Consider the following 22703-nt stretch of genomic DNA (forward strand, 5'->3'; position numbering starts at 1 on the left):
AGCTTATCGGCAGGCAGGCTGCACGGTATTCCCTTGGAGCCAGGGCGTTTCAGTCAGGCATTGTGGGGGCACGTGGCCACTGCATATGGTTGTGTGCCCCATGGAAGGAGAGCCTTCTGTTGACATTTTGGTTGGTTTGTCTGTATTGGGTCTGAGGCTGTGTCTGGGGGATCCCCACCATTTGCCTTTGGCCTATGGATGGCATTGAGACAGGCCCTAAAAGTCTGTTTCCCTGGGGAGGTTATTAAATGATGCTCCATTGACTGGTAGCAGAACACTCATAGTTTCCTGGAGGCTGCTCCCCAGGTGGGGCTTGTGGATGGGCACAGCTGGATTTCATTTTTGCACAGGGGTTGGGAGAGCGAGTTGTCGTTCCCGCAAGCCTTTGACTTTTGATGCATCATGGGTGTGGCGTACAGTTCGGCCAGGGGCCTTGCAGCGATCACGACTCAGAGCTGGGCCCATCCCCTGGACAGCCTTGTTTCCCGCAGCCCGGCCAAACTTAGCAGCTCTTTTTTGTTTAGGTTGCATTGGTGATGTTTAATTCTTTCTCTAAATGCAGACAATCGAGACCTTTGTGGAAATGACCGATAGGCGAGGAGCTGGCTCTGCATTGCTGATGAAATTGAGGGCTTTTGTTGTGCGCTGTTTCGCAGGCAGTATTTCGTTTTGGGCTGGATATATTCCTGGCAAGAGAAATGATGGATGCTCTCTTCCGTTTCCAGTGGCAGCGTTTCACATTCCTTGCTCCAGGGCAGAAGCTGAGCTAACTCCGATTCTGGAACAGCTCTGGAACCTTGGCAACTAAAGGCCACAGGGTTGCTCAGATGACAAGTGGCACAGAGTGCAGGGAAAGCTCAGGAGAACGGTTTTGTAGCGTGTCCTCTCTTGCTTTCAGGGAAGCGGGGCGGTTGGGCTGAAAGTCTGCTAAGAGTAGAGGGAGGGTTTCATTGTCTGAGTGTTTTGCAGGCAGAATGTGCATTGGGCTCTCTGGCTATTGCTGCACAAAAGAGCAGATTGACATGTTAATGGGGAGCATTGGGGTCTCCAAGACCCAGCTTCCAGGGCTCGTATAGAGAGCAAAATGCTTCAAGGTTGATCCCAGGGTGGGTGATCATCAATTTTCTTTGTGAGTCTTCGAGGATCCCTCTCCTCTGCCCTTCCTCACATGGCAAGGTCCCCACATTATACACCTGTACCTCGATATAATGACCCCGATATAACACGAATTTGGATAAAGCGCGGTAAAGCAGTGTTCTGGGAGGGTGGGGCAATGCACTCCGGTGGATCAAAGCAAGTTCGATATAATGTGGTTTCACCTATAACGCTGTAAGATTTTTTGGCTCCTGAGGACAGCATTCTATCAAGGTAGAAGTGTACCTGGCTGTAGAGGGCAGGGTAAGGCTCTCTCCAGAGCCTTAGGATGTTACTTCTGAGCTAGCCAGAGAAGGTAACCGCAGAGCAAGGCAAGGCGCCCTGCCCCTGCTGCCAGGCTGCCTGCTTCAAACCCCTCTTAGCCTGGAGACAAAGAACTTAACCCAGTCAGACTGGGAGCCCTTTGGAGAGGAGCCAGATGTGGAACACTGGCCGTGCCTTCACCATGCTCAGGCTGCCCGTTGTCTTGTGTTGGTGAAACATGCTCGTCATTCCAAAGGTGGCCTCTGCCAAGCCAGCTCGCTAGCCACTTCTGTTTGTTGGCTGGCGTTGTTTCCGCTGCAGAATCTGTGCACCATGGGGCTCACTGGCTGGGCTGTTTGGGCTGTACGCAGTGAGTTCAGGGCCTTGGAACGAAGGTGTGACAGAAATTGATCTTTATTTCCCGGCCCTAGTCACGTGGTCCGGGTCAGGATTACAAAGGTCACATGGCAGAGGTCAGTAATCACTGATTCCAGGGGCTACTGTTAAATCTTCACCTTTCTCTCCTTAAAAATCAAGCCCAAATAAAACACAGTATCAACCAAAACTGGCAATCACACACTAATACAACCCAGTCACAAACCACCCAGATAGACACGAGTGGGATGGGGATGATCCACACCCTCCTGAGATGAGGCAGGCTTTCGGTGTCTCTCATTAGACGTCTGTCAGTAGGCACCATCTCGGAACCCCATCAGGCTTCCCGTCGCATGGCCACTTCTTGTCAGAACAATTCCTTCTGCAGGGGCCTGGTCAGCACTGGGGAGGGTCTGTCATCCGGAGCCCCAGTTGGCTGCTCTTGGTGCTTGTCATGGCCAGGGACAGGGGTTAACATGCGCTACACCTGTCAGCACTGTCAGAGCATCCTGGGTGTCCACCACTGCCCACCTTAGTTTTGTCAAGATGTCTTCTATAGCTCTTGTAGATCCAGCGCTAAGGGGTAGCTATGGCACATCACTGGTCTAGCTGTTACCATGGCAGCTTGCCAGCCCCTTTCTAACACTCTCCTGCATGTAGTGAGGGAAGTCATTTGGCATTCTTTGTCGTAGTATTTCTTCTGTTCTGGTTCCCACGATCGAGTTATTTTATAACTCCTTCAGAGCCTATTAGATAGGGGCACTAAGGATTCTGCCCTGCCCACATGCCTCTGATCCTAACCAAGCACTGTGTGGTGGGTTGTGATATACTCCCAATGCCAAAAATGAATCCCTTGAATCAGCCAGGCCTTTTTCTTTCTAGCATGCTATTTGTGCTGGCTGTTTGGCCAGCCTGTTTGATGATACATCGCACGGGCTTGGCATAAGGTGCTTGAACTAATATTTCAGAGAATTGCAGAAATGAGCCTTTTGTGAATTGTTGGCCAATCTCTGGTACTAACTCATCTGGAAGCCTGTGGTGAGCAAACTGATTTACAATGGGGTATTACGTTGCTAAGAAAATTGAGTACTAGTCCTCTAATAAGACGTAATCTTTCCTGTTACAGAAAGACAGCCCCCGCTTCTGTGAACCTGGATTGACTGAGACCTTACACGTTGTTTATCGCAAAATATTTCCATAGCGATGCATCTGCGACAACTTTTTTTTTTTTTAACTTCCAAAAGCATCTCTCTTGCCAGTTGATCTCGCTGTGAACTGGTTATCAGTTATACCCCCAAACAATTCAGACTTTAATAAGTCCATTGGTTAACTGTTCAGATTCCCATGTCTTAGCTCTAACACCCAAGTATTGTAACGTCATGATCGTTGGTTTCACCTGGCAGCTGCTTTCTTGTCACAAAAATGTGCCTTCCCCAAGGGAACTGTCGCATAGACCACAGTGTAGTTGAAATGCTTTGAATAGCTTTGTGCACCAGTTTGCAGTCTTTGGAATCAAATGATTTGTCAATAGCCTCTGGGCCTGCCATAGATAACAGTATGGAGGGCCCTCTCAGTTTGCTCTGCAGTACTTCTGGCTTGTAGGAAAGTTTGGAAGTTCTGCTAGCAGCTCTTTCAGCTCTCTGCCAGATTCCCTTCCGGTCTGAGGGATTCAGGTGGCTTCCTTCGCTCCATTTTTGCTAGAGATACATATGGTTCTCCTCTGATGCCAGGTGTCAGAGGAAAAAGGAGTGCTGGAAAGGAGCTGATCAGCATTAACCTGGTCCCAATCATATGGCATGGATCAGGGTTACAAAAGGTTATAGCCCAGTTGCATGGCAGGAGTTGGTATCTGCTGACGTCTGTAGCTAACTGTGCTAGGTCTCAGTGCACTTTCCCGTGGGCAGGTGTCCATGTTGCATAAATCACCGTAGAACCATAGACTTCAAGGCCAGAAGACACCAATTAGATCATCTAGTCTGATCTGTGGATCACAGGCCACAAATTCTATTTGGCAACCTTCTTTGCAGAGAGTGAGGACCGAATGGGCCATAGAGACTCAGCTACTCTATGGAGGGCAGGGCTGAGACATGTTGAAGAGGCACTTGTGTGAGAGAAGATGGCACTACTGCTCCCCATGCTCTGATTGATCTTTCATTGCCAATCCAGCCCTTCCAACCACCCCCAAAGTGACATGCAAAAGATTTGAATAAGGGGAAAAAATGGCTGTCCCCGTCTGCCTCCAGTGTGTTGGATTTATCTGTCTATCTCTGGGTTACAGGGATTCCTTTTACAACAGCCTTTGAGAGTCCCCCAAACAAAGGAGGACAGCATTAGGAAGGCAGTACCAGCCAGCAAAGGTGGGAGAGAAATGAAATGCTCCCCGGAGAGAGCCATGCCGTGGTACTTGAATGGCAGATGCTGCTGCCTGTTGGCTGTGATACCAGCCCCTACACACAGATCTGTTCAATCCCATTTTGAGGGAGAGGGGTGAAAAAAACAGGCGATTGCCTTCCTGAGTCTCAATCTGGTAGGTTTTAGTTACAGTCGCTTTAGGATTTGGGCAGCGAGCGCTGCAGCTTTGGCAGCTGTGGGGGGTGGGAGGGAATGAGCTGCACATTGACGACATCAGGAGTGGCGAGCCTGCCAAACCGCCGGCATCTGTGGGATCACAGGGGGCATGCAGGTGGTGGGCAGCCTCTTGATTTGCTTGGTGGAGGGGGGCTTGACCAGCCCTTCCCTCCACTTCGTGGCCCCTGGAGCACGTCTCTGTGGAGTGCGGAGGGAAAGAAGAGAAGCCGTTAGTTGTCCACAGGGCAAGTGGAGTCTTTGCATATTCTGATGGACATTTTAAGTTGCCTTATCTCCATAACCACCCTGGATCTGAACATTCCAAGTGGCTGTGGAGATAAGTGGATTTCCAACAAGCACTTGGGTAGTCTGACATTTGCACATCTCCTTATTTCCATAGCGACCACCAGTAAAATAAATAGAGAGCAACTTTCCATGCCTCGCGGTGGGACACAGAGGGGCACTCGAGTTGCTGAGGCAACTGGCAGCAGATCTGGAGGCATATCCCATGGATCTGCATCATGCCTGGTGCTTGAGACCCCGCTGCCCTCATGATGTGGTTAGTGCTCAGGTCTGTGTTTCCATCTCATCAGCTCCCAGCTGGGCAGTCCTGGTGCTGGATGAAGTGCCAGGCAGATAAGACCCTAGCGGAGCTGGCACTGGAGGAGGGTTGTGACTGCTCCGACTGGAGGGTGTTTCCCCTCTACTGAGGAGGTTGGCAGTCTCTGGGAACATAGCATGTTTGTGGTTGTTCGTGTTAGGGTACGGTATCACCCCAAGATGGTGGCATTGCTGATTGCAGCTTCCTTTGCTTTTCAGGTGAAATCCTGACCACCCCTGGAAACTCGTGGGAGTTTTACCGTTGACTTGAGTGGGGCCTGTATGTTTTGATGGGAAATGTCTCTTCTGGGGGGTTGTTACTAGTACGATAAACCTCTGTATTGGAAAGCACAACATGGTATTTATTGGCCCCTGAGCAACTCTTGGATGCACAGTTACAGCAGCAGAGGTGATACAATAAATCCACGTGTCGCAGACAGTAGACATGGTTACTAGATAATCCCCCTGCCCCTATCCATTCATCCTGGGGGAGCTGGGACTAGAGACCTAGGCCTTTGACTCGCTCACTCTCACTCTCCTTCCCCAGTTTTTTAAGCTGAAAAGCTATTGATTTCCCTTGCTGATGCTACTGTCATCCATATCTATGTCACTTCCTGGCTAGATATTGCAGTGCTATTTACTCAGGGCGACTCTTGGCAACTGCTTGGAAACTTTAGGTGGAGATGAATGGTGAGCTGCTTGGTGGAGAAGGGCAGTGCAAGCATGTTACCGCTGCTGGCCATGCACTATGATGGCATACCATCTGCTCCCACGTGCAATTCAATGTGCTGCATTTAATCTCCCAAACCTTTTGTAATTTAGGAGCTGGCTTCCTTAGAGACCATACATGTCCCTGTACACTACTGCAGCGGCTGAGATCAGCAGAGAGGCTGTGCTGACAGCCCTCAGAAGAGCATTCTGGAGGAGATCTGTCTATAAAATTCCCTTATCAGGTGGTCTGTCAGACCTTAACCTGTTTAGCCTTCAGAGGCATGGTACATGGCTCATCTTTTCAGCCACAACCTAGCCTAGTGAAAGCAAGACTCTGTGGTCTCCTTCCATGCCTGAGTTGTAATTGATGTTTTGTTTTATCTTAATCTGTGATCTGCACAAGCTTCAAGGCAATAGACATACTGTGTTCTTGAATAAGTAGAAATAAACCACAGCCAGTGTAATGAAATCACTTGGGGAATTGTCACAGTCTTTTGTGATGTTTCCCTCTGCATTTGGAAGATGATTTGTGTCACATAACCGCTCTTTAAGAAGACCACCCTTGGAATCTGGGAATGAGTACTAGGAGCTCCAGACAATGACCCAAGGGCAGGAGACCCTCTTGAATTGTGATGAAATTCTAGTCCAGCTAATGGCAATGTTGATTTGCCAGGAATCAACAATGTGCTCAGTGCTGTACATGGTACAAATATCCACAGATCCCCTCCTAAAACCTTTACAATTTAGGAGACAGCTTACAGTCTGAAAGCTTATTAAGTCAGTATTCTGACTGCAAGCCTAAAGATTGAAAACCCTCAGAACGAATTATCTCCTTGACTCAGCCTAGGGGAATTGTTACTGTTACCACTGTGTGTTAAATGGGCACAAGGTCTGTCTTGAAATTCCAAATGTCTATCCACCCATTTATGGGAGGGCTGAGACAAAGCTGAGGTCTTCACAGAAAATGTGCCTTTGAAGAGAGGTCACCAGAGTTGATTGCCCCTGGCTCAGAATGGCTAGAGATACCTTATCATTGCAACCTTTGCAGGTCTGGAAGGCTCCTGTAGAATCAGCAGTGGTGGTTGCTCATTTGGAGGATACTGGCTACATGCACACACCACTCAGGTTCTCATGGAACAGTGAATACAAAGAGACGTTTAGCTATGATACCTTTAGAATTGTCAGTTGCATCCTTCTCTGTATCTGTCTTGCTTCCAGGATGGGATTGGAGGAGAATGGAACCAGCCAGGGCAAGACGAAAAACTGACAGGGAGCAATTGGTGTCTTTTCCCTGTTGGAGTCTGTGTGCTGTCAAACAATAAGAAACGGTTTCACAAGTTCTACAAAATTCAGATCCCTCTTGGTCTTCAGGTCAACGTTATAACGGACCCAGCAGCGTGAGGTTCATGCAGTTACTTTGCTCTGTTCCTCAAAACCTCTCTTTGCTTAGACTAACTGGTATTTGTAATTAGAAGTCATAGCTAAGTTTTATTTTGCCTTCCTCACCTGGGAAAGTGTGTGGGAGAGAAGCATTGTAATTCCAGCTTTGATTTTTGCCATACAAGTTGGACGTTTGGGAGCTGAGCTGTGTGCTGTGGAGTTGTTAACAGCTGCTTTGAAATTTCATCACCAGGAGCCAGAGTTTTCCCTTGGGCATGAAAGTGCAGCTTCCTTTGAAACCAATGTAGGCTGTATGCTCGGGTACTGGGGTACAGAGATGAAGAGATTTTTGCTGCAATCTTTATCGTGGGTTCAGTTCCTTCTTTTGAGGCCTTGACTTAACAGCTTTGCCTTAGTACTGGTAAGTTTTTTTTATAGGGGAAATGAATGCCCATTTTAGGCTACAAACTGAACATCCCATCCTCTCCATTAGGTTTGCAGCATGGTGGGCATGTATTATTGGGCCTTTTGGATATGTCCTTTCAATAAAGTAGCAGCCTTTCCATCCCTGAATTGGATTAAACCCATTCAGGCTGGAATGTCCTCTCCTGTTATCCTGCACTAGTCCCATATGCTGCAGCTTGTCTCCTGATGAAGGCACATCATGCTCGCATCACAGGCTCTCTGTAGAGTTTTGGATTCACCTTAAAATCTCAGCCCTCCAATACAAAGCCCTCATGGACTAGGGCTTCATTAATGCAGAGACCATATCTATGCAACCGTCCAGATGCGTGGGGACATTACAGTGGATAGAGGACAGGGTGATAGTCTCAGGAGTTGGGAGATGGACATTTTTGCCAAAGGGTCCTTGGTAGTGGAACTACCTACAACCTTTGCAAAGGCTTGTTACCACCCAATAGAAGAAGCTAAAATCACACTCATGGCCTGCACAATTTTCCCTTCCCCTAATAAGGACCCCTTGCATGTCCCACAGGGAATGCTCCTAGCCAATGGAAGGATGAAAAACCAGTCCGTTCTAGGCCAGCAATGATTTTGAGAATTGCTGTATTTTATGCCATAGGACCGAGCACATTACAGACACCTTGATAGATAGACAGATAGGTAGATAAACTGTGCGGCAGATTGCTGTGCTTTCAGAAGTGACGGACGGACAGAAATCCCGCAGTGTACACAATTATGGACTTTTAGTTCCTCGTCTTGGAGATTGAAAAGACGTCTGTTTTCCTTTGGCGTTCTGCTCATTCCTGGTAAGTATCAGACAATGTAAAGGCACAGAACAGCCACTAATCAATGCACAACGGGAAACAGTTTCTCTGAAATCATCTAAAAAGCAGAACTTTTATTTTCTTTTTTTTCCCCTCTTGATCCTTGGAAGCATCTCAGCCTCAACTTCTTTTGAGAGCCTTTTACTGCAGCTTTAGCGCAGGGCTGAGAGAACAGAGGCCGCAGGAGGAAACTGATTTATTTAAAATTAAAGGAAAGTGGAAATTATTTTTCAGGATGAGTTTTTACACCTGAAGAGGCTGATTACTTCTCAGTTATGCTGGTCCCTGGACAGTGAAATAACATAGGAGTGATGGAAATCGCAATCTGTCGTCTTTACGTGCTTTACAAGGAGCTCAGCATTCTCTCTTGTCCCCCTCTCACTCTCTTACAAATAAATGATTTCTACAATCAGCAAGATCTTAGTCTGTCGTTTGACAATTGCCGCATCTTAAAGTTCTGAGGCTTTTTGGAGGGAGAGAGATGAGCAGAGCCAGGGTGGGTTAGGGCCATTTTGTGGCTTGTTAGGATTTTCTGGTAATGATGTCCCCGGATGGCTTGGCAAATTTGGATCTGAAAGCATGTACTGTATAGCTATGGCTTGAGCTAAAGAGGCGGGAACAGACTCATCGATCTTTTATGTGGCTCAGCCACTAGAGTGGGACCAGGAGGCACACCATGCAAACACAAGTTCTGTTCCGACAAAGAAATCCAAGGTGGCAACTCCATGCCTGGATGCGGGAGGGAAGAAAGGGGCTGTTCTGGATTTCGAATGTGCCTTTATGACTTCACAATATTTAAGTTCTGGGGTGTTTTTTGACCCAAGGAAGAGGAGCACTGGCCTAGGAGTCAGGAGTCCTGGGGTCTCCTCCCAGCCCCAGCACTGTGGAAGGAAATCACTTCTCGGCTCCGTGCCTCAGCTGTACCGTGGATAGAATAGTACTTGCTCCTCTTTGTAAAGTGCTTTGAGATCTACAGATCATATCACTGCAGGAAGGATTCTTATTAGATTAAGTGTCCGATGGATATTCCACAGAGAGTTGTCCTCAGAGAATGCTGTAGCTCTGCTTTGGCACCAGGACAGGAGGTTGATGACTGGTATCTGGGGTAAACTCCAGGAAGATTTTGTTTGCTAAGCACTGCTGACCAGGCCGTAAAAAGTCCGGTTGGCCCCAAGGTGGCAGGCTCCCTACATGGCTCTGCACGGCTCCCTGGAAGTGGCAACATGTCTCTTTGGCTCTTTGGAGGGACAACCACGGGGGCTTTGTGCGCTGCCCCTGCCCTGCCCTGAGCGCTGACTCCACAGCTCCCATTGGCCGAGAACCGCAGCCAATGGGAGCTGCAGGGGCAGCGCCTGTGGGCAGAGGCAGTGCGCAGAACCTCCTGGCCGCGACTCTGCCTAGGAGGCAAGGGACATGTCACAGTTTCTGGGGAGCCCCCCGAGGTAAGCGCCACTCGGAATCTGCTCCCCACACCTCACCTCTCCTCCTAAGCCCTGAGCTCCTTTCCGCACCATCCTGGAGCTTGTACCTCGTACCTCCTCCTGCACCCCAACCCCCTGCCCCAGCTTGGAACCCCCTCCCACACCCAAACTCCCTGCTGGAACCTGTACCCTGTATTCCCTTCTGAGCCTCTTCCCACACCCAAACTCCCTCCTGGAACCTGCAACCCCCCCACACCCTCTCCCCCAGCTCGGAACCCCCCTCCTACACACAAACTCCCTCCTGGAGCCTGCACCCCAACCCCCTGTCCCATCCTGGAGCCCCCTCCCACACCCTGAACCCCTCATTTCTGCCCCATCCTGGAACCTGAGCCTTTAGCCCAAATCTTTTACCCCCTCAGCACCCCACCCCCCGCCTCAGCCTGGAGCCCTCTCCCATACTCTGAACCCCTCAGCTCCACCCCCCTGCCCAGAGCCCACTCCTGCACCCCAAACCCTTTATCTCTGGCCCCACCCCAGAGCCTGCACCCTGAGCCGGAGCCCCCTCTCACATCCCAACTCACTGCTTCAGCCTGGAGCCCCCTCCCACACTATGAACTCCTCAGCTGGAGTCCTCAGCCCCTACCATACTCCAGCCCCCCGAGCCAGCCCAGTGGGTGAGGGTGGGAGAGAGCGAGTGACAGAGGGAGGGGGGATGGAGTGAGCAGGGGTGGGACCTCGGCACAGGGGTGCAGCCTCAAGAGAAGGGACGGAACAAAAGGTTTTCAGTTTTGTGTGATTAGAAAGTTGGCAACTGTACCACTAGGCCTGACTTCCCAAGCCCCGGTCATGACACTTTTGATGCGGAAAGTGATGTTGGATGGAAGTTTGGGAATGAGTGGAAAGCACTGTCATTTGGGCCATTCTAGCAGTGCCTGCCTAGGTCTTTACAGCCACGTGTCTCTCGTGCCATGGGCAGCTCTCTGGATAAATGGCCCTTGAAGGTGAAGTCACAGAGTAGAAATAATAATATCTAGCTCTTTCCATCCACAGATCTCTAAGTGAGGTAGGTAGTGTTAGCTCCCTGGTACAGATACCGGCAGCACAGGCAGGGCAAGTGTCTCACCCCAGTCACATAGTCAGCTGAATGCCTTGTCCCCTGTGTCATGCCACTTGCCAGGTAATACCTGGTGAGCAGTTTCATCTAGGGGTTGGATCAAGCCATGTTGTTGGGACAGTTCCACTGTGGGGTTCCAGCACCCCAAAGCGCGTGGATGCTGGGTTCAGAGTTTTGATCTGGCCTATGGTAATGAGGAATTCCAATCTGGTGTTGGGACCCCTCTCTGAGACTGGGGGTGTTTGGAGCCAGGGTTTTGGTTTGGGTCCAGAAAGGCTGACCTTTAATAAGCAAGAGGGGATTGCCAACAGGGCTGGTTCCACTGATTGTGAATAAGATTGTAGTGCTCCACTGCAAGATTCTCATTGACTGCGTTGCTGCTCTGCTCCGGGATATCCTCTCTGAAAGCCAGGTCGTCTGCAGGCTGGATGTGAGCTGGCTCTGAGCAGCTGTGCCTTGCCCTCTGCTCCTCCCTCTCGCTCCTGAGCTCCTTCCCGCTTCCTCCAAGGAAATTCTTATCTGGAGCCCCCAACTGCACTGATCTATCATCACTGCTTAGCCAGCATTGCAGCAAGGAATGCCACCTCCAGGGCCAAGTTCATCCCTAGAGTAAACCCCATGACTCTACTTCTCTAACAGAGCTGAGCCAGGCGTGGAGAGCTGCAGAGACCTACAGCCCCTGAAATGCTGCAGATCAGGGAGGTCTGTGGGGAGTCTCCAACCCCACTCCAACCTAGGTCTTCTCTCTGTGGCTGAGGAGGGGTTATCCGTGTACTGCAAGCCATAGACATGAGCACACAGCAGCTCTGGATTGAGCTGCACCCTCCTGTGTGCTTTGCAGCTATCCCCATCATGGCTGGAAGCGTATGGTCACCCCCACCAAGCAGCATGTGGCTGTGGCCATCCTTCATTTCTCATGAGCACAGGCTTAGGCAGCTCCTCTGGCTTCTGCAGTTTCTCTGCCTCGCAGCAGAGGATGGGGGAGATTCCTCGACTCCCAGCAATAAGCAGCAGCTGTGGGGCTTGAAACTGCACAATGATGGCTTGCCTGCATGTGGGAGCCCTGATCTTAAGGCACTGGGGGGTGGAAGGTGTGTGATGGGACATCTGAGAAGAAAGCACTAGCTGGACTTACACCGGGAGTAGGGGTGGGGGCTGGTCCGAGTGCTTTGAATCCAATATTGACAAGACAAAGGTGTAGGAACCCCCTAGGGCAGAACATCCCTGGGACATATCCCTCCTGCGCAGCTGTAAGCGGTGGTGGTGAGTGCATCGGGAGAACCTGTCCCTAGGACTGGAGTAGGGCTTGGAGTTGCCCCTTGCCTCCGGGCACTGTATATCCCACCCATTTCCAAAGGATACAGCAACAGAACGCTCATGAAGCAGCATCACCCCGTAACCACTGCAGCCGCTCTGGCTCCCAGCAAAGTCCCTGGCCAACCCCCAGCCCACTGATTTGTGTAGGAACACGTCCATGCCCTCGTTACCCAGGGCAGCTTCCACAGGGTGTGGGCACTGGAGAAGGGCAGGAGCAGTGGGGGATGCAGAGGACAGTGGGCAGAGGTAATGAAAGTCATGTGGGGGCAAGATCTGGGCATTGTGAGGATAGTGGCATGGCAGTGAGGGAGATTTCATGGAGTAATGGTTGGGGAGTATTGGAGCAGTTTGTGGGGGGTAGGAGGTATTGGAGCAGTTTTGGGGCGTGGGGGGTATTGGAACAGATTTGGGGTGGGGGGTCAGGGATATTGCAGCAGTTTTGGGGGATGGGGTATTTGAGCAGATTCAGGGGGTGGTGGTTGGAGGATTCTGGAGCAGTTTTGGAGGGGTGGAGAAAAGATGCTTTGAGGTTTTTTGTTTGATCTGATGGTGAAGGAAAAAGGAACCAATGTGCAGGGCACCTGGTGGAACGGCTCCCTCTCTCCCTGGGGGCGGCCTGCCAAGGGCTGGCACATCACCGTTAACGGCGAGGAGCCCCACCCGAGTGCTGCCAAGCCTGCGGTTTGTGTGGTTGCATTTTCGGGCTGTTTCTGTGACGGTGCTGTGGGCTCACAGCTCCCGCTCGTCCCCTCTGGGTCACGCTGTATCTTGGCAGAGGGTGGGTGGCCCCCTCAGTTAGGCAGCAAAACCTCCCTCAGGAAGTGCTCATTGTGCAGAGCCCACACTTCCCTCCTGCCCCCTCTCAGCTGCGAGTAGCCGCCTGTCATTGATCCAGCGCAGGGTGCAGGGCTCCAGGATGGGATGCTGAGTTAGCACTGACTGGCCTCAAAATCAATCACCTCTGCCTTCTCTGTGCTTCCTTCTGCCAGCTGCTTGCTCCTGGCTCTGTGGCCTAGGACCAGGCTCTGAGCTTGGCAGGATAATCTCAAGGGGTCTTAATAATTTATAAAGCTCTTACCCCCTCACCATAGACATGCTGAATCTTTGGAAGTTTGACATTGAAACCTGTTTCCTTATCAACCACCCTTTATCTTCATTATATACATGTTGGTTTGTTGTTATAGGGTTGCTGCCCTGAGTGCTGGGGCTGTGTGCACTGGTTTATTATTGTAGGGTTGCTGGCCTGAGTGCTGGGGCTGTGTGCGCTGGTTTATTATTGTAGGGTTGCTGGCCTGAGTGCTGGGGCTGTGTGCACTGATTTGTTGTTGTAGGTTGCTGGCCTGAGTGCTAGGGCTGTGTGCACTGGTTTGTTGTTGTAGGGTTGCCAGCCTGAGTGCTGGGGCTGTGTGCACTGGTTTGTTGTTGTAGGGTTGCTGGTCTGAGTGCTAGGCCTGTGTGCACTGGTTTGTTATTGTAGGGTTGCTGGTCTGAGTGCTGGGGCTGTGTGCACTGGTTTGTTGTTGCAGGGTTGCTGGTCTGAGTGCTAAGGCTATGTGCACTGGTTTGTTGTTGCAGGGATGCTGGTCTGAGTGCTGGGGCTGTGTGCACTGGTTTGTTGTCATAGGGTTGCTGGTCTGAGTGCTGGGGCTGTGTGCACTGGTTTGTTGTTGCAGGGTTGCTGGTCTGAGTGCTCGGGCTGTGTGCACTGGTTTGTTGTTGCAGGGTTGCTGGTCAGAGTGCTGGGGCTGTGTGCACTGGTTTGTTATTGTAGGGTTGCTGGTCTGAGTGCTGGGGCTGTGTGCACTGGTTTGTTGTTGCAGGGTTGCTGGTCTGAGTGCTAGGGCTGTGTGCACTGGTTTGTTGTTGCAGGGTTGCTGGTCTGAGTGCTGGGGCTGTGTGCACTGGTTTGTTATTGTAGGGTTGCTGGTCTGAGTGCTAGGGCTGTGTGCACTGGTTTGTTGTTGCAGGGTTGCTGGTCTGAGTGCTAGGGCTGTGTGCACTGGTTTGTTGTTGCAGGGTTGCTGGTCTGAGTGCTGGGGCTGTGTGCACTGGTTTGTTGTTGCAGGGTTGCTGGTCAGAGTGCTGGGGCTGTGTGCACTGGTTTGTTATTGTAGGGTTGCTGGTCTGAGTTCTGGGGCTGTGTGCACTGGTTTGTTGTTGCAGGGTTGCTGGTCTGAGTGCTAGGGCTGTGTGCACTGGTTTGTTGTTGCAGGGTTGCTGGTCTGAGTGCTGGGGCTGTGTGCACTGGTTTGTTATTGTAGGGTTGCTGGTCTGAGTGCTAGGGCTGTGTGCACTGGTTTGTTGTTGCAGGGTTGCTGGTCTGAGTGCTGGGGCTGTATGCACTGGTTTGTTGTCATAGGGTTGCTGGATCACGAGCTGGCACGTTTTTAAGTTCCCCATGCTGGCTTTCAGACGTGGCTGGGAGCAGCTGTGCACATGTGTCCCTGTTGCTTACTGTTGCAGGGTTGCCTGTGGCTGGCTGGGTTGTGTGCTGTGGCTGGCTGCATGGTTGGCTTGTTTGCCATTGCAGGATAATCTGGGGGGAAGCAGGAAGGACGAGGAGTGGGCAATAGAATAACAGCACCAAAGCATTTGGGCTAAAACAGGAACCCCAGGAGCTGCCTGACCTTTGCAAACAGCTCTAAATCTGATAGGGTCAATCTGGGGCCTCCCGACCTTGACAGCGTCCCCTTCAACCCTGGCATCTTTCCAGCCTGCTAAGCTGCCCTGTATAAAGACCTGAATGAATGGGTGCGTCACATGACACTTAATGCTCTGGCTGAAACTAAGCACCTTCTGACGGAGCCCAGATGACACACTGTGCCAGGGGAACTGTCGGGAGTGGATGGGCAGCAGGGGGGTCCATGTCTTCTTTCGTTATGGAATTATTTGTTAATTAAGGTCCATTGTTGCAAAGAGAGGAGGAGGGTCATTAAAAAAACCAGCAACGAGGCACCATGGAGTAAGAAAGGGGGTGCACTAGCCAGCACAGGGCAGCGACCATAGAAAAGCCACCGATGTCCTTGGGGTTTGACATCCCCTCAGGAAGTGGGGATTGGGCCCCACAAAGTTGACACACACAGAGCGTGGCCTGTGCCTGGGCAGTTCCCAGTGCCTGGGCAGTTCCCAGTGCCTGCAGGGAATTCCATGGAGCTCCACCCACTTGGTTCTCTGCTGGATCGGGGCCATCAGCTTGAAAACTAGATGTAGCCTGGAAAGTCCTGAGACCTTTCCCTTCCTTTATCCAGCTGCACCTCTCCTGCCCACTGCCTGTGAGAGCCCTGCCGCCGAAACGCCCCTCGCCCCATCACAGCTCTTCTCTCACTGTCCGGAAAGACCGGACAGGGCTCCCTGTTGGCGCTGTAACTCAGATGGCCAGAGGAGTCACTGCAGAGGCCCCTTTGTTTCCCAGACACACTTCTCAGTTAGGCTGTCAACCTAAAGGCCAGTCTCTTGCGGTCAGCAAGCCAGCTGCCTCAGACACTCCTGCTGCTTACGGCGCCTGGACCGGCTTCCTGACTGTGACAAGAGCCACCATTGAGTTTCTTTCTTTCTTTCTTTCTTTCTTTCTTTCTTTCTTTCTTTCTTTCTTTCTTTCTTTCTTTCCATCCTGGTTCGTATATCTTCCCTTCCAATATCTTGCGTCTCCCTTTGTGGAATAGCCACCGCTAGGTGTTTTTTTTTTTTAGCTCTAAGGGCTTACCTCCCCAGGAAAGCTCTTCTGGAAGATGGTAGGGTGTGGATTTCAAGTGGCATAGCTATTCCTGAAGAGCTCCATGTGCGGACAAGCACTGAGGGTTGGTTTTGGTGCTGGGGGAGCAGAGGGAATGAGGCACTGGTCATGTGTGAGGTGTGGTCACGTGTGAGAAGATGGGCAGCAGCAGGCGAACTGGGAGGTGGGGAGGCTGTAGGGTAAGGAACTGCAACAGTCAAGACCGTAAACAACGGGGTCACCATCACTGATAACCTCAGGAGAAGTCAACTGATGCAAAGACCCTGAGACAGAGAGGTCCAATCCTACCCATCTCAGACGGGCTTCACCACAATGGAGCTGACCAGGGCTAGACTGGATGCTCAGCTATCAGGGATAACGAAATCTATTCCCATCACAATCCACTCGGAGAAGCTAAATGACCTACCAGAAGTGTCTCCCACCCTGCCATTATCTCCTCTAGCCATTATGTGTGTCCTCTCCCTCCCCATTGTTTTTACTGGGCAAGAGGACTTATTGTTCTTTCTCCAATGAGATTGGTGCCTATAGGTAACCACCTCTCCTTCTCCACAGGTTTCATCTGTATTGATCATTGCAGTGTCTTCTGTCTTCTGACACAAAGGGCCCTCCAAGAAGTGCCCATCTGAGCCATGCATGCATTATACCAGGAGCAGGCAACCTATGGCATGGCACGCGAGCTGATTTTCAGTGGCACTCACACTTCCCAGGTCCTGGCCACTGTTCCAGGGGGCTCTGCATTTTAATTTAATTTTAAATGAAGTGTCTTAAACATTTTAAAAACCTTATTTACTTTACATACAACAATAGTTTAGTTATATATTATAGACAAATAGAAAGAGACCTTCTAAAAACGTTAAAATGTATTACTGGCACGCGAAACCTTAAATTAGCATGAATAAATGAAGACTCAATATACCACTTCTAAAAGGTTGCCGACCCCTGAATTACACTTAACGCGAGAGCCGAATGGGGTCAGATGAAACCCGCTTAGGAGATACAAATGGGCCTGCTGAAGTGGACATGCACACGTGCATATCCATACATGCACATACACATGAGATGTAGCCATTGTCTTTGTCCGGGAGCAGATCCCATGCCTGGGAGAGGCTGGATTCTCACTTCCCTATGTGATCTCACAACAGCTCAGATGCTAGTAACCCCCCTCCATCTAGCTGTCCTTTGTAAAAACCATTTATGATGAGCACCTAAAATCATTCCCCTAATTTCATGCTTTGTAATAACCATCCCTTATCAAAAGATACTGTGGTATTGTCCTGGGACTGGTGGGCTCACTGACGTCAAGGGTACGCTAGTGTAGCTCCATTTACTTGTGTGGAGTTACTTCTCGTTCACACCTGTATTATTAAGATCAGATCACTGCTGTTAGCAATAGTGCAGAGGTTTTCAACCTGTGGTCCACGGACCCCTGGGGTCCACAAACTATGTCTAAGATGTCCAAAGGGGTCGGCATTTCCATTTGAAAGTTTTTAGGGGTCCGCAAATGGAAAAAGGTTGAAAATCACTGCTGTAGCATTTGGGCCATTACCGCTGCCCATGAGAGAGGATCTGCCTTTGTAAATAACTGATGGAGACACGTATTGACCAGCGGGTAGCTATACAGAGACATACAAGACTGACAAGAATGGGAGCTGTTAAGATGCTGGCTGGGATAGTGTTTTTTGATTATGCTGACATGACATGACATGGTAATGAGTGTCGGTCAATAAGCTGTATTCAGTGACTTAGAGATGCAAAGTTCCATATCCTATAATCAGCCCTTCCCCACAGGACCTCCATTTCATTCTTTGAATGTGCAATATTTACCCTGATTGGTCTGAATTACAGAGAACTTGAGATCTCTATTTTCACATGGGTGTCTTCCCTTTCCACGATGAATGTTCTAACCCTGACACTTCCTGGCAAACAAAACTTTGAGGCACGATTCAGAGGAAATGTCAGGAGCACTGAAAGGTTCCCTAGCAAAGTTGTTTACAACTGAAACTTATAGCGACTGCAAATGTGAGCTGAGCATGCCAGTAAAACCAGGCCTGATTCAGTGCTCTGCACAAGCCCTGCAGATTTCCGTCTAGGCAGCATGTCTGTGGCCCTGAGCAGGCTTCCTGAATGTGGACACAAGAAAGAACATCTTGGGTTTTCCTTTTCCTTTACTACATTAGGCCTGTTGAGATCAGAATCCCCAAACTGAGTTTAATGACAAGTTCCTAAAACCCACGTTCCTGATTGTGCAGGGTTGTTAATAATCCCGTCTTGATGTTAGCCCTCGAGTCCCAGCCAAATTGCAAGCTGGGTAATTACATTCTACCTCCCTACGTTACCTCTCCAGCTCCAAGTGTAGGTGGGGCTGGGGCTCGTGCTCGCTTCTGGGGCCGAACTGTTGCACAGCATTGCAACACCTGCCACTTTCCACCCCAGAGGTAGCTGCCTATAGAGAAGAAGCTGCTTAATTGGAGCAGCCTGCTGGACAGCCTGTTATCCCAATTACGGAGCCATCCTAATTATCCGAAGACATCCCGCTTCTAAGCTCAGCAGGGGTTGTAGCCACCGGATTGCATGAGCTCTGAAGCGCCTAAGCTCCATGCCTGTTCCTGGGGAGCTCAGAAGCCCAGCAGGAACTGGGGGTGCTGGGGGAGCAATCCATTTTGTATTCAGTGGGAGCATCTGCCTCCCAGATAAACAGTGGTGCTATCAGCCAGCACTGCTCACTAGGAGGAAATCAGCTCCATTGGCTGTAGAAGTCCTGACTGCCTGTCAGAACTGGCATGTGCTGCATGTGGACACATCTGTATATTGCATACAGCTTCTATGGGCCAGATCAGTTTAGCCAAGTAAGGGCTGTAGCAGGCCTTGTATGCGCCGAAGCAGGGGCGGTTGTGCTGCATAGGCATGGAACAGGTGCAGAAACTGGCATGGGTGCTGTGGCAACCTCCTCAAATTACCCCAGGGGGCAGGGGAAGAATCTGGGGCTAGTGCTGATCTGTGGCGATGTGGATGCCATCCACCTCCTGTGTTTGCCAGGGGTGCCACCCTCACTTTGCAGAGTCCCCTGTGCAAGGCCTGTTTACATGGGGTTTGCAATTGGGGGAACAAGATCTGAGCTGCCAGTCTGCCAGTTCCTTGGGCATCTTTAGGGTGAAGGGCCCTGTATAACTATTCCGTGGGGCTAGCGTCATAGGGCTTGATCTTTGCATGTAGCCCTTAGCACTGATTCACCGAGGCCATAAGTGGCTCTGCAGCCCCTTGCGTCCATGCTGGATTTGTCTGTCCCTTTTTGGCTGCGCTCGCCACGTTGGCTTCTGTTTCCAGTGTGATGGCCAGACTGCTCCTGATGCGTTGATTTGTGTGGGGGTTGCCACAGCTTGCTCCCAGTAAGCCCTGTTTATGACCCCCAGGCTGCAAAGATGCATGGATGCACTTGAAATTGTAGCACATGAGAGCTGAGGAAGGGTAGGAATATTTCTCTCATCAGTTGATCCATTTCCCTAACCTGGCTGAGCTGGGAGATCTTCCCTTTCCTCCAATGTGGTCTCCCGGCACGCTGATCCTGCCATGAGGAGATACCCCCCTGCTCCTCTGCTCATCCCCCTGTCCCATGGGGTATCTGTAGAGGCTGCCACAGCACCCAGCACATGCTGGTCTCTCTGCACCCTCTCTGCTTGTGCAGCAGAACCGTCCCTGTTTGGGCGCATCCAAGACCTCCCACGGCCCTTCCCAGACCCAGCTGATTGAGGCCCCGAGAATGTCACGCTTGGGTGAGAGTTACAGGCTGGGTGCTAGTTGCTCAGCACGTAGGTGTGCAAAACAAGTGTGACTTCCACACCAAGGAGGTGGTGGAGGGAGGGGTAGCAGGAAAAGCAGTAACAGGAGGGCTTAAGATAAGGAGGCTGGGTGACTTTATCTCACATCCTCTTGTTAGATGCTTTTCCTGCTTTGCTCCCCTCCGGGCCCCTGGCATGCCAGTTACAGGCGTTTTTGCAATAAAGGTGCGACACCCCAGAGTGCTGGTGGAGAACCCACTGACTCCAGCAGCAGTGGTTATGGCTTTGCATGCTGACTCAGTGCCAGCTTGGTGCAAGATACCCTACTTCATCCCTTACGTGCCTCCTCTCACCATCTTTATGTCACTGCTGACTTTGGCCTATAGATTTCCATGGGAGCTGCACCAGTTTACCTGAGCTGGTCCTGTCATTGCTGCAGCAGTGCTAATATCCTACACCTCAGCCTTCTCCATATCTCAGGCCCACCTCTTCCACTAGCCAGGATCCCCCTCCCATTTACTAACATGGGGGGAGGAGACAGGGCAGTCACAATGCCCTGACCCCTGGTTGTGACCTCCAAGCTGAAAGGCTGCATAGCTGCACATTGCATTACAACATGCAAGCACTGAAGAAAGGGATAATAGTACAGTGGTGGGAACATTTCTTTTATGAGTCAAGGCATTTCCCTTGTTAGGGTGAGATGGAACCTCTTCCTTTTCTTCCAGTGTGGTCTCCCGGCGCACTGATCTTGCCAGATTTCACTTAAGAGCTGGTACCGCCGTGTCTGGGTGACTGTCCATTGGCAGAGAGGTCATGTAATGTGGGAAGACTGTATGATCCTGTATTTGCAAGCCTCTTCCCTTTAATTACAGCAGGTCCGTGGAGAGTCCGTAGCTGGGTCAGACCATGCAGTCGTATTGAATAAGATGTTCGCTGCAGAACACCTAGAAGAAAGGGAGGAATGACGGATAGACAAGAGCAGGGAGAAGCGTGCCAAAGAGATAATGCAGCTGTCACTCTTGGCGCTGGGAATAATCAGGGCTTGTTGGTTTAAGGCAGATGAGACACCACATTGTGACGCCAAATGGGCCAGGCTGGGCAGTGGTGTGGGGGCATTGTCAGAGCAGGGGCGTTAGCCACCAGTGTGCCTGGGTGGGCCATGGCCCATCCACTTAGCATCCATGCCCACCCCTGCAGCCCCGGCTCTGTTCCGGCCCCAGTGCTTACCCTGCTCCGCCCAGAACTTCATCTGGGGAGTGGAGTTGGAGCGCAGGGACTTACTCCTCTCTGCCTGCCCGGCGCTCCATCCAGGGAGCAGGATCAGGGCGCAGGGGATTGGCCACTGGAGCACCGAGCGGGTGGGGCTGAGTGGGGCAAACCTCTGTGCCTCGAACCCACTCTCCGGGTGCGTGCCTGGGTCCCAGGGGGCCTCTGGCCAGTGTGTTCATTGCCTCATGCAAGGCCAGCTAGTGAGGGTGGGCGGGAAGCAGCCTTGATCCCTCCTGCTCCCTTTCCCCTGCCCCCTGTCATTGCCCACCCACCCCAAATCAGGGCCCATCCAAGTGTCCCATCCTGCTACGCCCCTGTTTCCGAACAGCTGGGCAGGAGGTCATCATGGCCCTTGGGCACCACAGGTCGGTTCTGATAGGCCAGTGTGGATAAAGTGCTGTTGGTGGGAGCTGCTGGGCCTGTCCAGTGGCTGAGGCCCCTGAGGAGGGCCGTGGTCATCCTGCAGCTCAGGAAGTGACATCCCGGGGGCCCTGCAGCCGGCTTGGTGGGTGGTATGTGGAGTTGATGCCCCTAAGCTTTTCTCATCTAAAGTCTGATTACTCTGGCTTTGTGCCTGTTGAGTGTGAGGGGCAAACTTTGCACTAATGAGTCTCCCTGCAGCCACGCTGGACCCTGACCTCCCTGTTTGCGGGAGCACGTTGTGCCTGCAGAATTCGCTCCAGCACATTTACCCCCCCGTAGAATGGGTTGTGGGCACAGGTCTGAGTGGCTCCTCCTCCCACTCTCCTCCAGATGGGTGCCGGGCGGGTGAGTGCTCTGACTTGTGCCTGCTGCGGTATTGCAGCGACCCAGACACAGGCACTACCCAGGGGAGGCCATCCTTCAGGAAACGTACCCGGGCACTCAATGCTGAGGGTAGCAGTACCAGGACCTCCGTATACAACAAGGAGGAACGCAGCTGGAGGCTGTGGGGCTACACTGGTGTAGGTGAGATCAGAATCAGGCCCATGTGGCCATAGGAAGCTTCTCCGATCGGCTTTGCTGTCTGCAGACTCATTCACTATAGCAGCGTTTTCAAACTGCATTGCATTGTGACCCACTTCTAACAACAAAAATTACTACACAACTTCAGGATGGGGGACTGAAGTCTGAGCCTGCCCGAGCCCCACCACCCTGGGTGGGGGGGCCAAAGCCCTGCTGCGCTGGGCAGGGGGCCTGTAATCTGGGTCCCAACACCCAGGGCTGAAGCCCTCAGGCTTCAGCTTTAACCCTGGGCCCCAGCAAGTCTAACACCAGCTCTGGTGACCCCACAGTTTGAAGACCACTTCCCTAGAGCTCACTTCACGACACCAGCTCAGTGTCGACCAAATCTCTGGGGTCTGCTATAGAGCACGGAGAGGGACATTCTCATCACGGGACGGTCTCGTCACTTTCCTCTCTGACTCCCAAGGCAAGCGTTCATTCTTAAAAAAAAGCAGCAGCAGCAGCAGCAATCCCCCTGCAGCTCCAGGACCTACTCGAGCAGCAGCAGCACTTGGGCAGTGATTGAGGACATGAGAGGGAGTCAGGCCAGAAACACAGACTGACCCATTTATTCGCTGCCTGAGCTGGGTGAGACAAGGGAAAATGAATCCGCATAAATGGGGAAAACAGATTAGATTGCAGGGGCCTGGTTCTCTTCTCACACCAGCTGTACCCTAGTGCAACGCCATTGGGCCAATCCCTGGCTCTGATCTGGCAACCTGAAGCCCAGCTTTAAGAGAAATATGTCTGCCTGGGTATGTGGCTAGGAAA

At 51.4% G+C, this 22703-nt stretch overlaps 1 protein-coding gene across 4 annotated transcripts in view; it reads left to right on the forward strand.

Annotated features, from left to right (window-relative positions):
- CXXC5 (CXXC finger protein 5) overlaps nt 1-22703 on the forward strand; it is a 109536-nt gene that overhangs the window by 70643 nt on the left and 16190 nt on the right. The window contains exon 1 of one of the 4 annotated variants that reach the window (XM_030573467.1): nt 5178-5221. The exons of the other annotated variants lie outside the window; for them this stretch is intronic. The gene's annotated coding sequence lies outside the window, so the exon portion shown is untranslated. Of the gene's footprint in view, nt 1-5177; nt 5222-22703 lie in introns of those variants that run through there. 4 annotated transcript variants of the gene reach the window in all.

Source organism: Gopherus evgoodei, chromosome 8 (genome assembly GCF_007399415.2).
Source record: "Gopherus evgoodei ecotype Sinaloan lineage chromosome 8, rGopEvg1_v1.p, whole genome shotgun sequence".
Lineage (NCBI taxonomy): Eukaryota > Metazoa > Chordata > Testudines > Testudinidae > Gopherus > Gopherus evgoodei.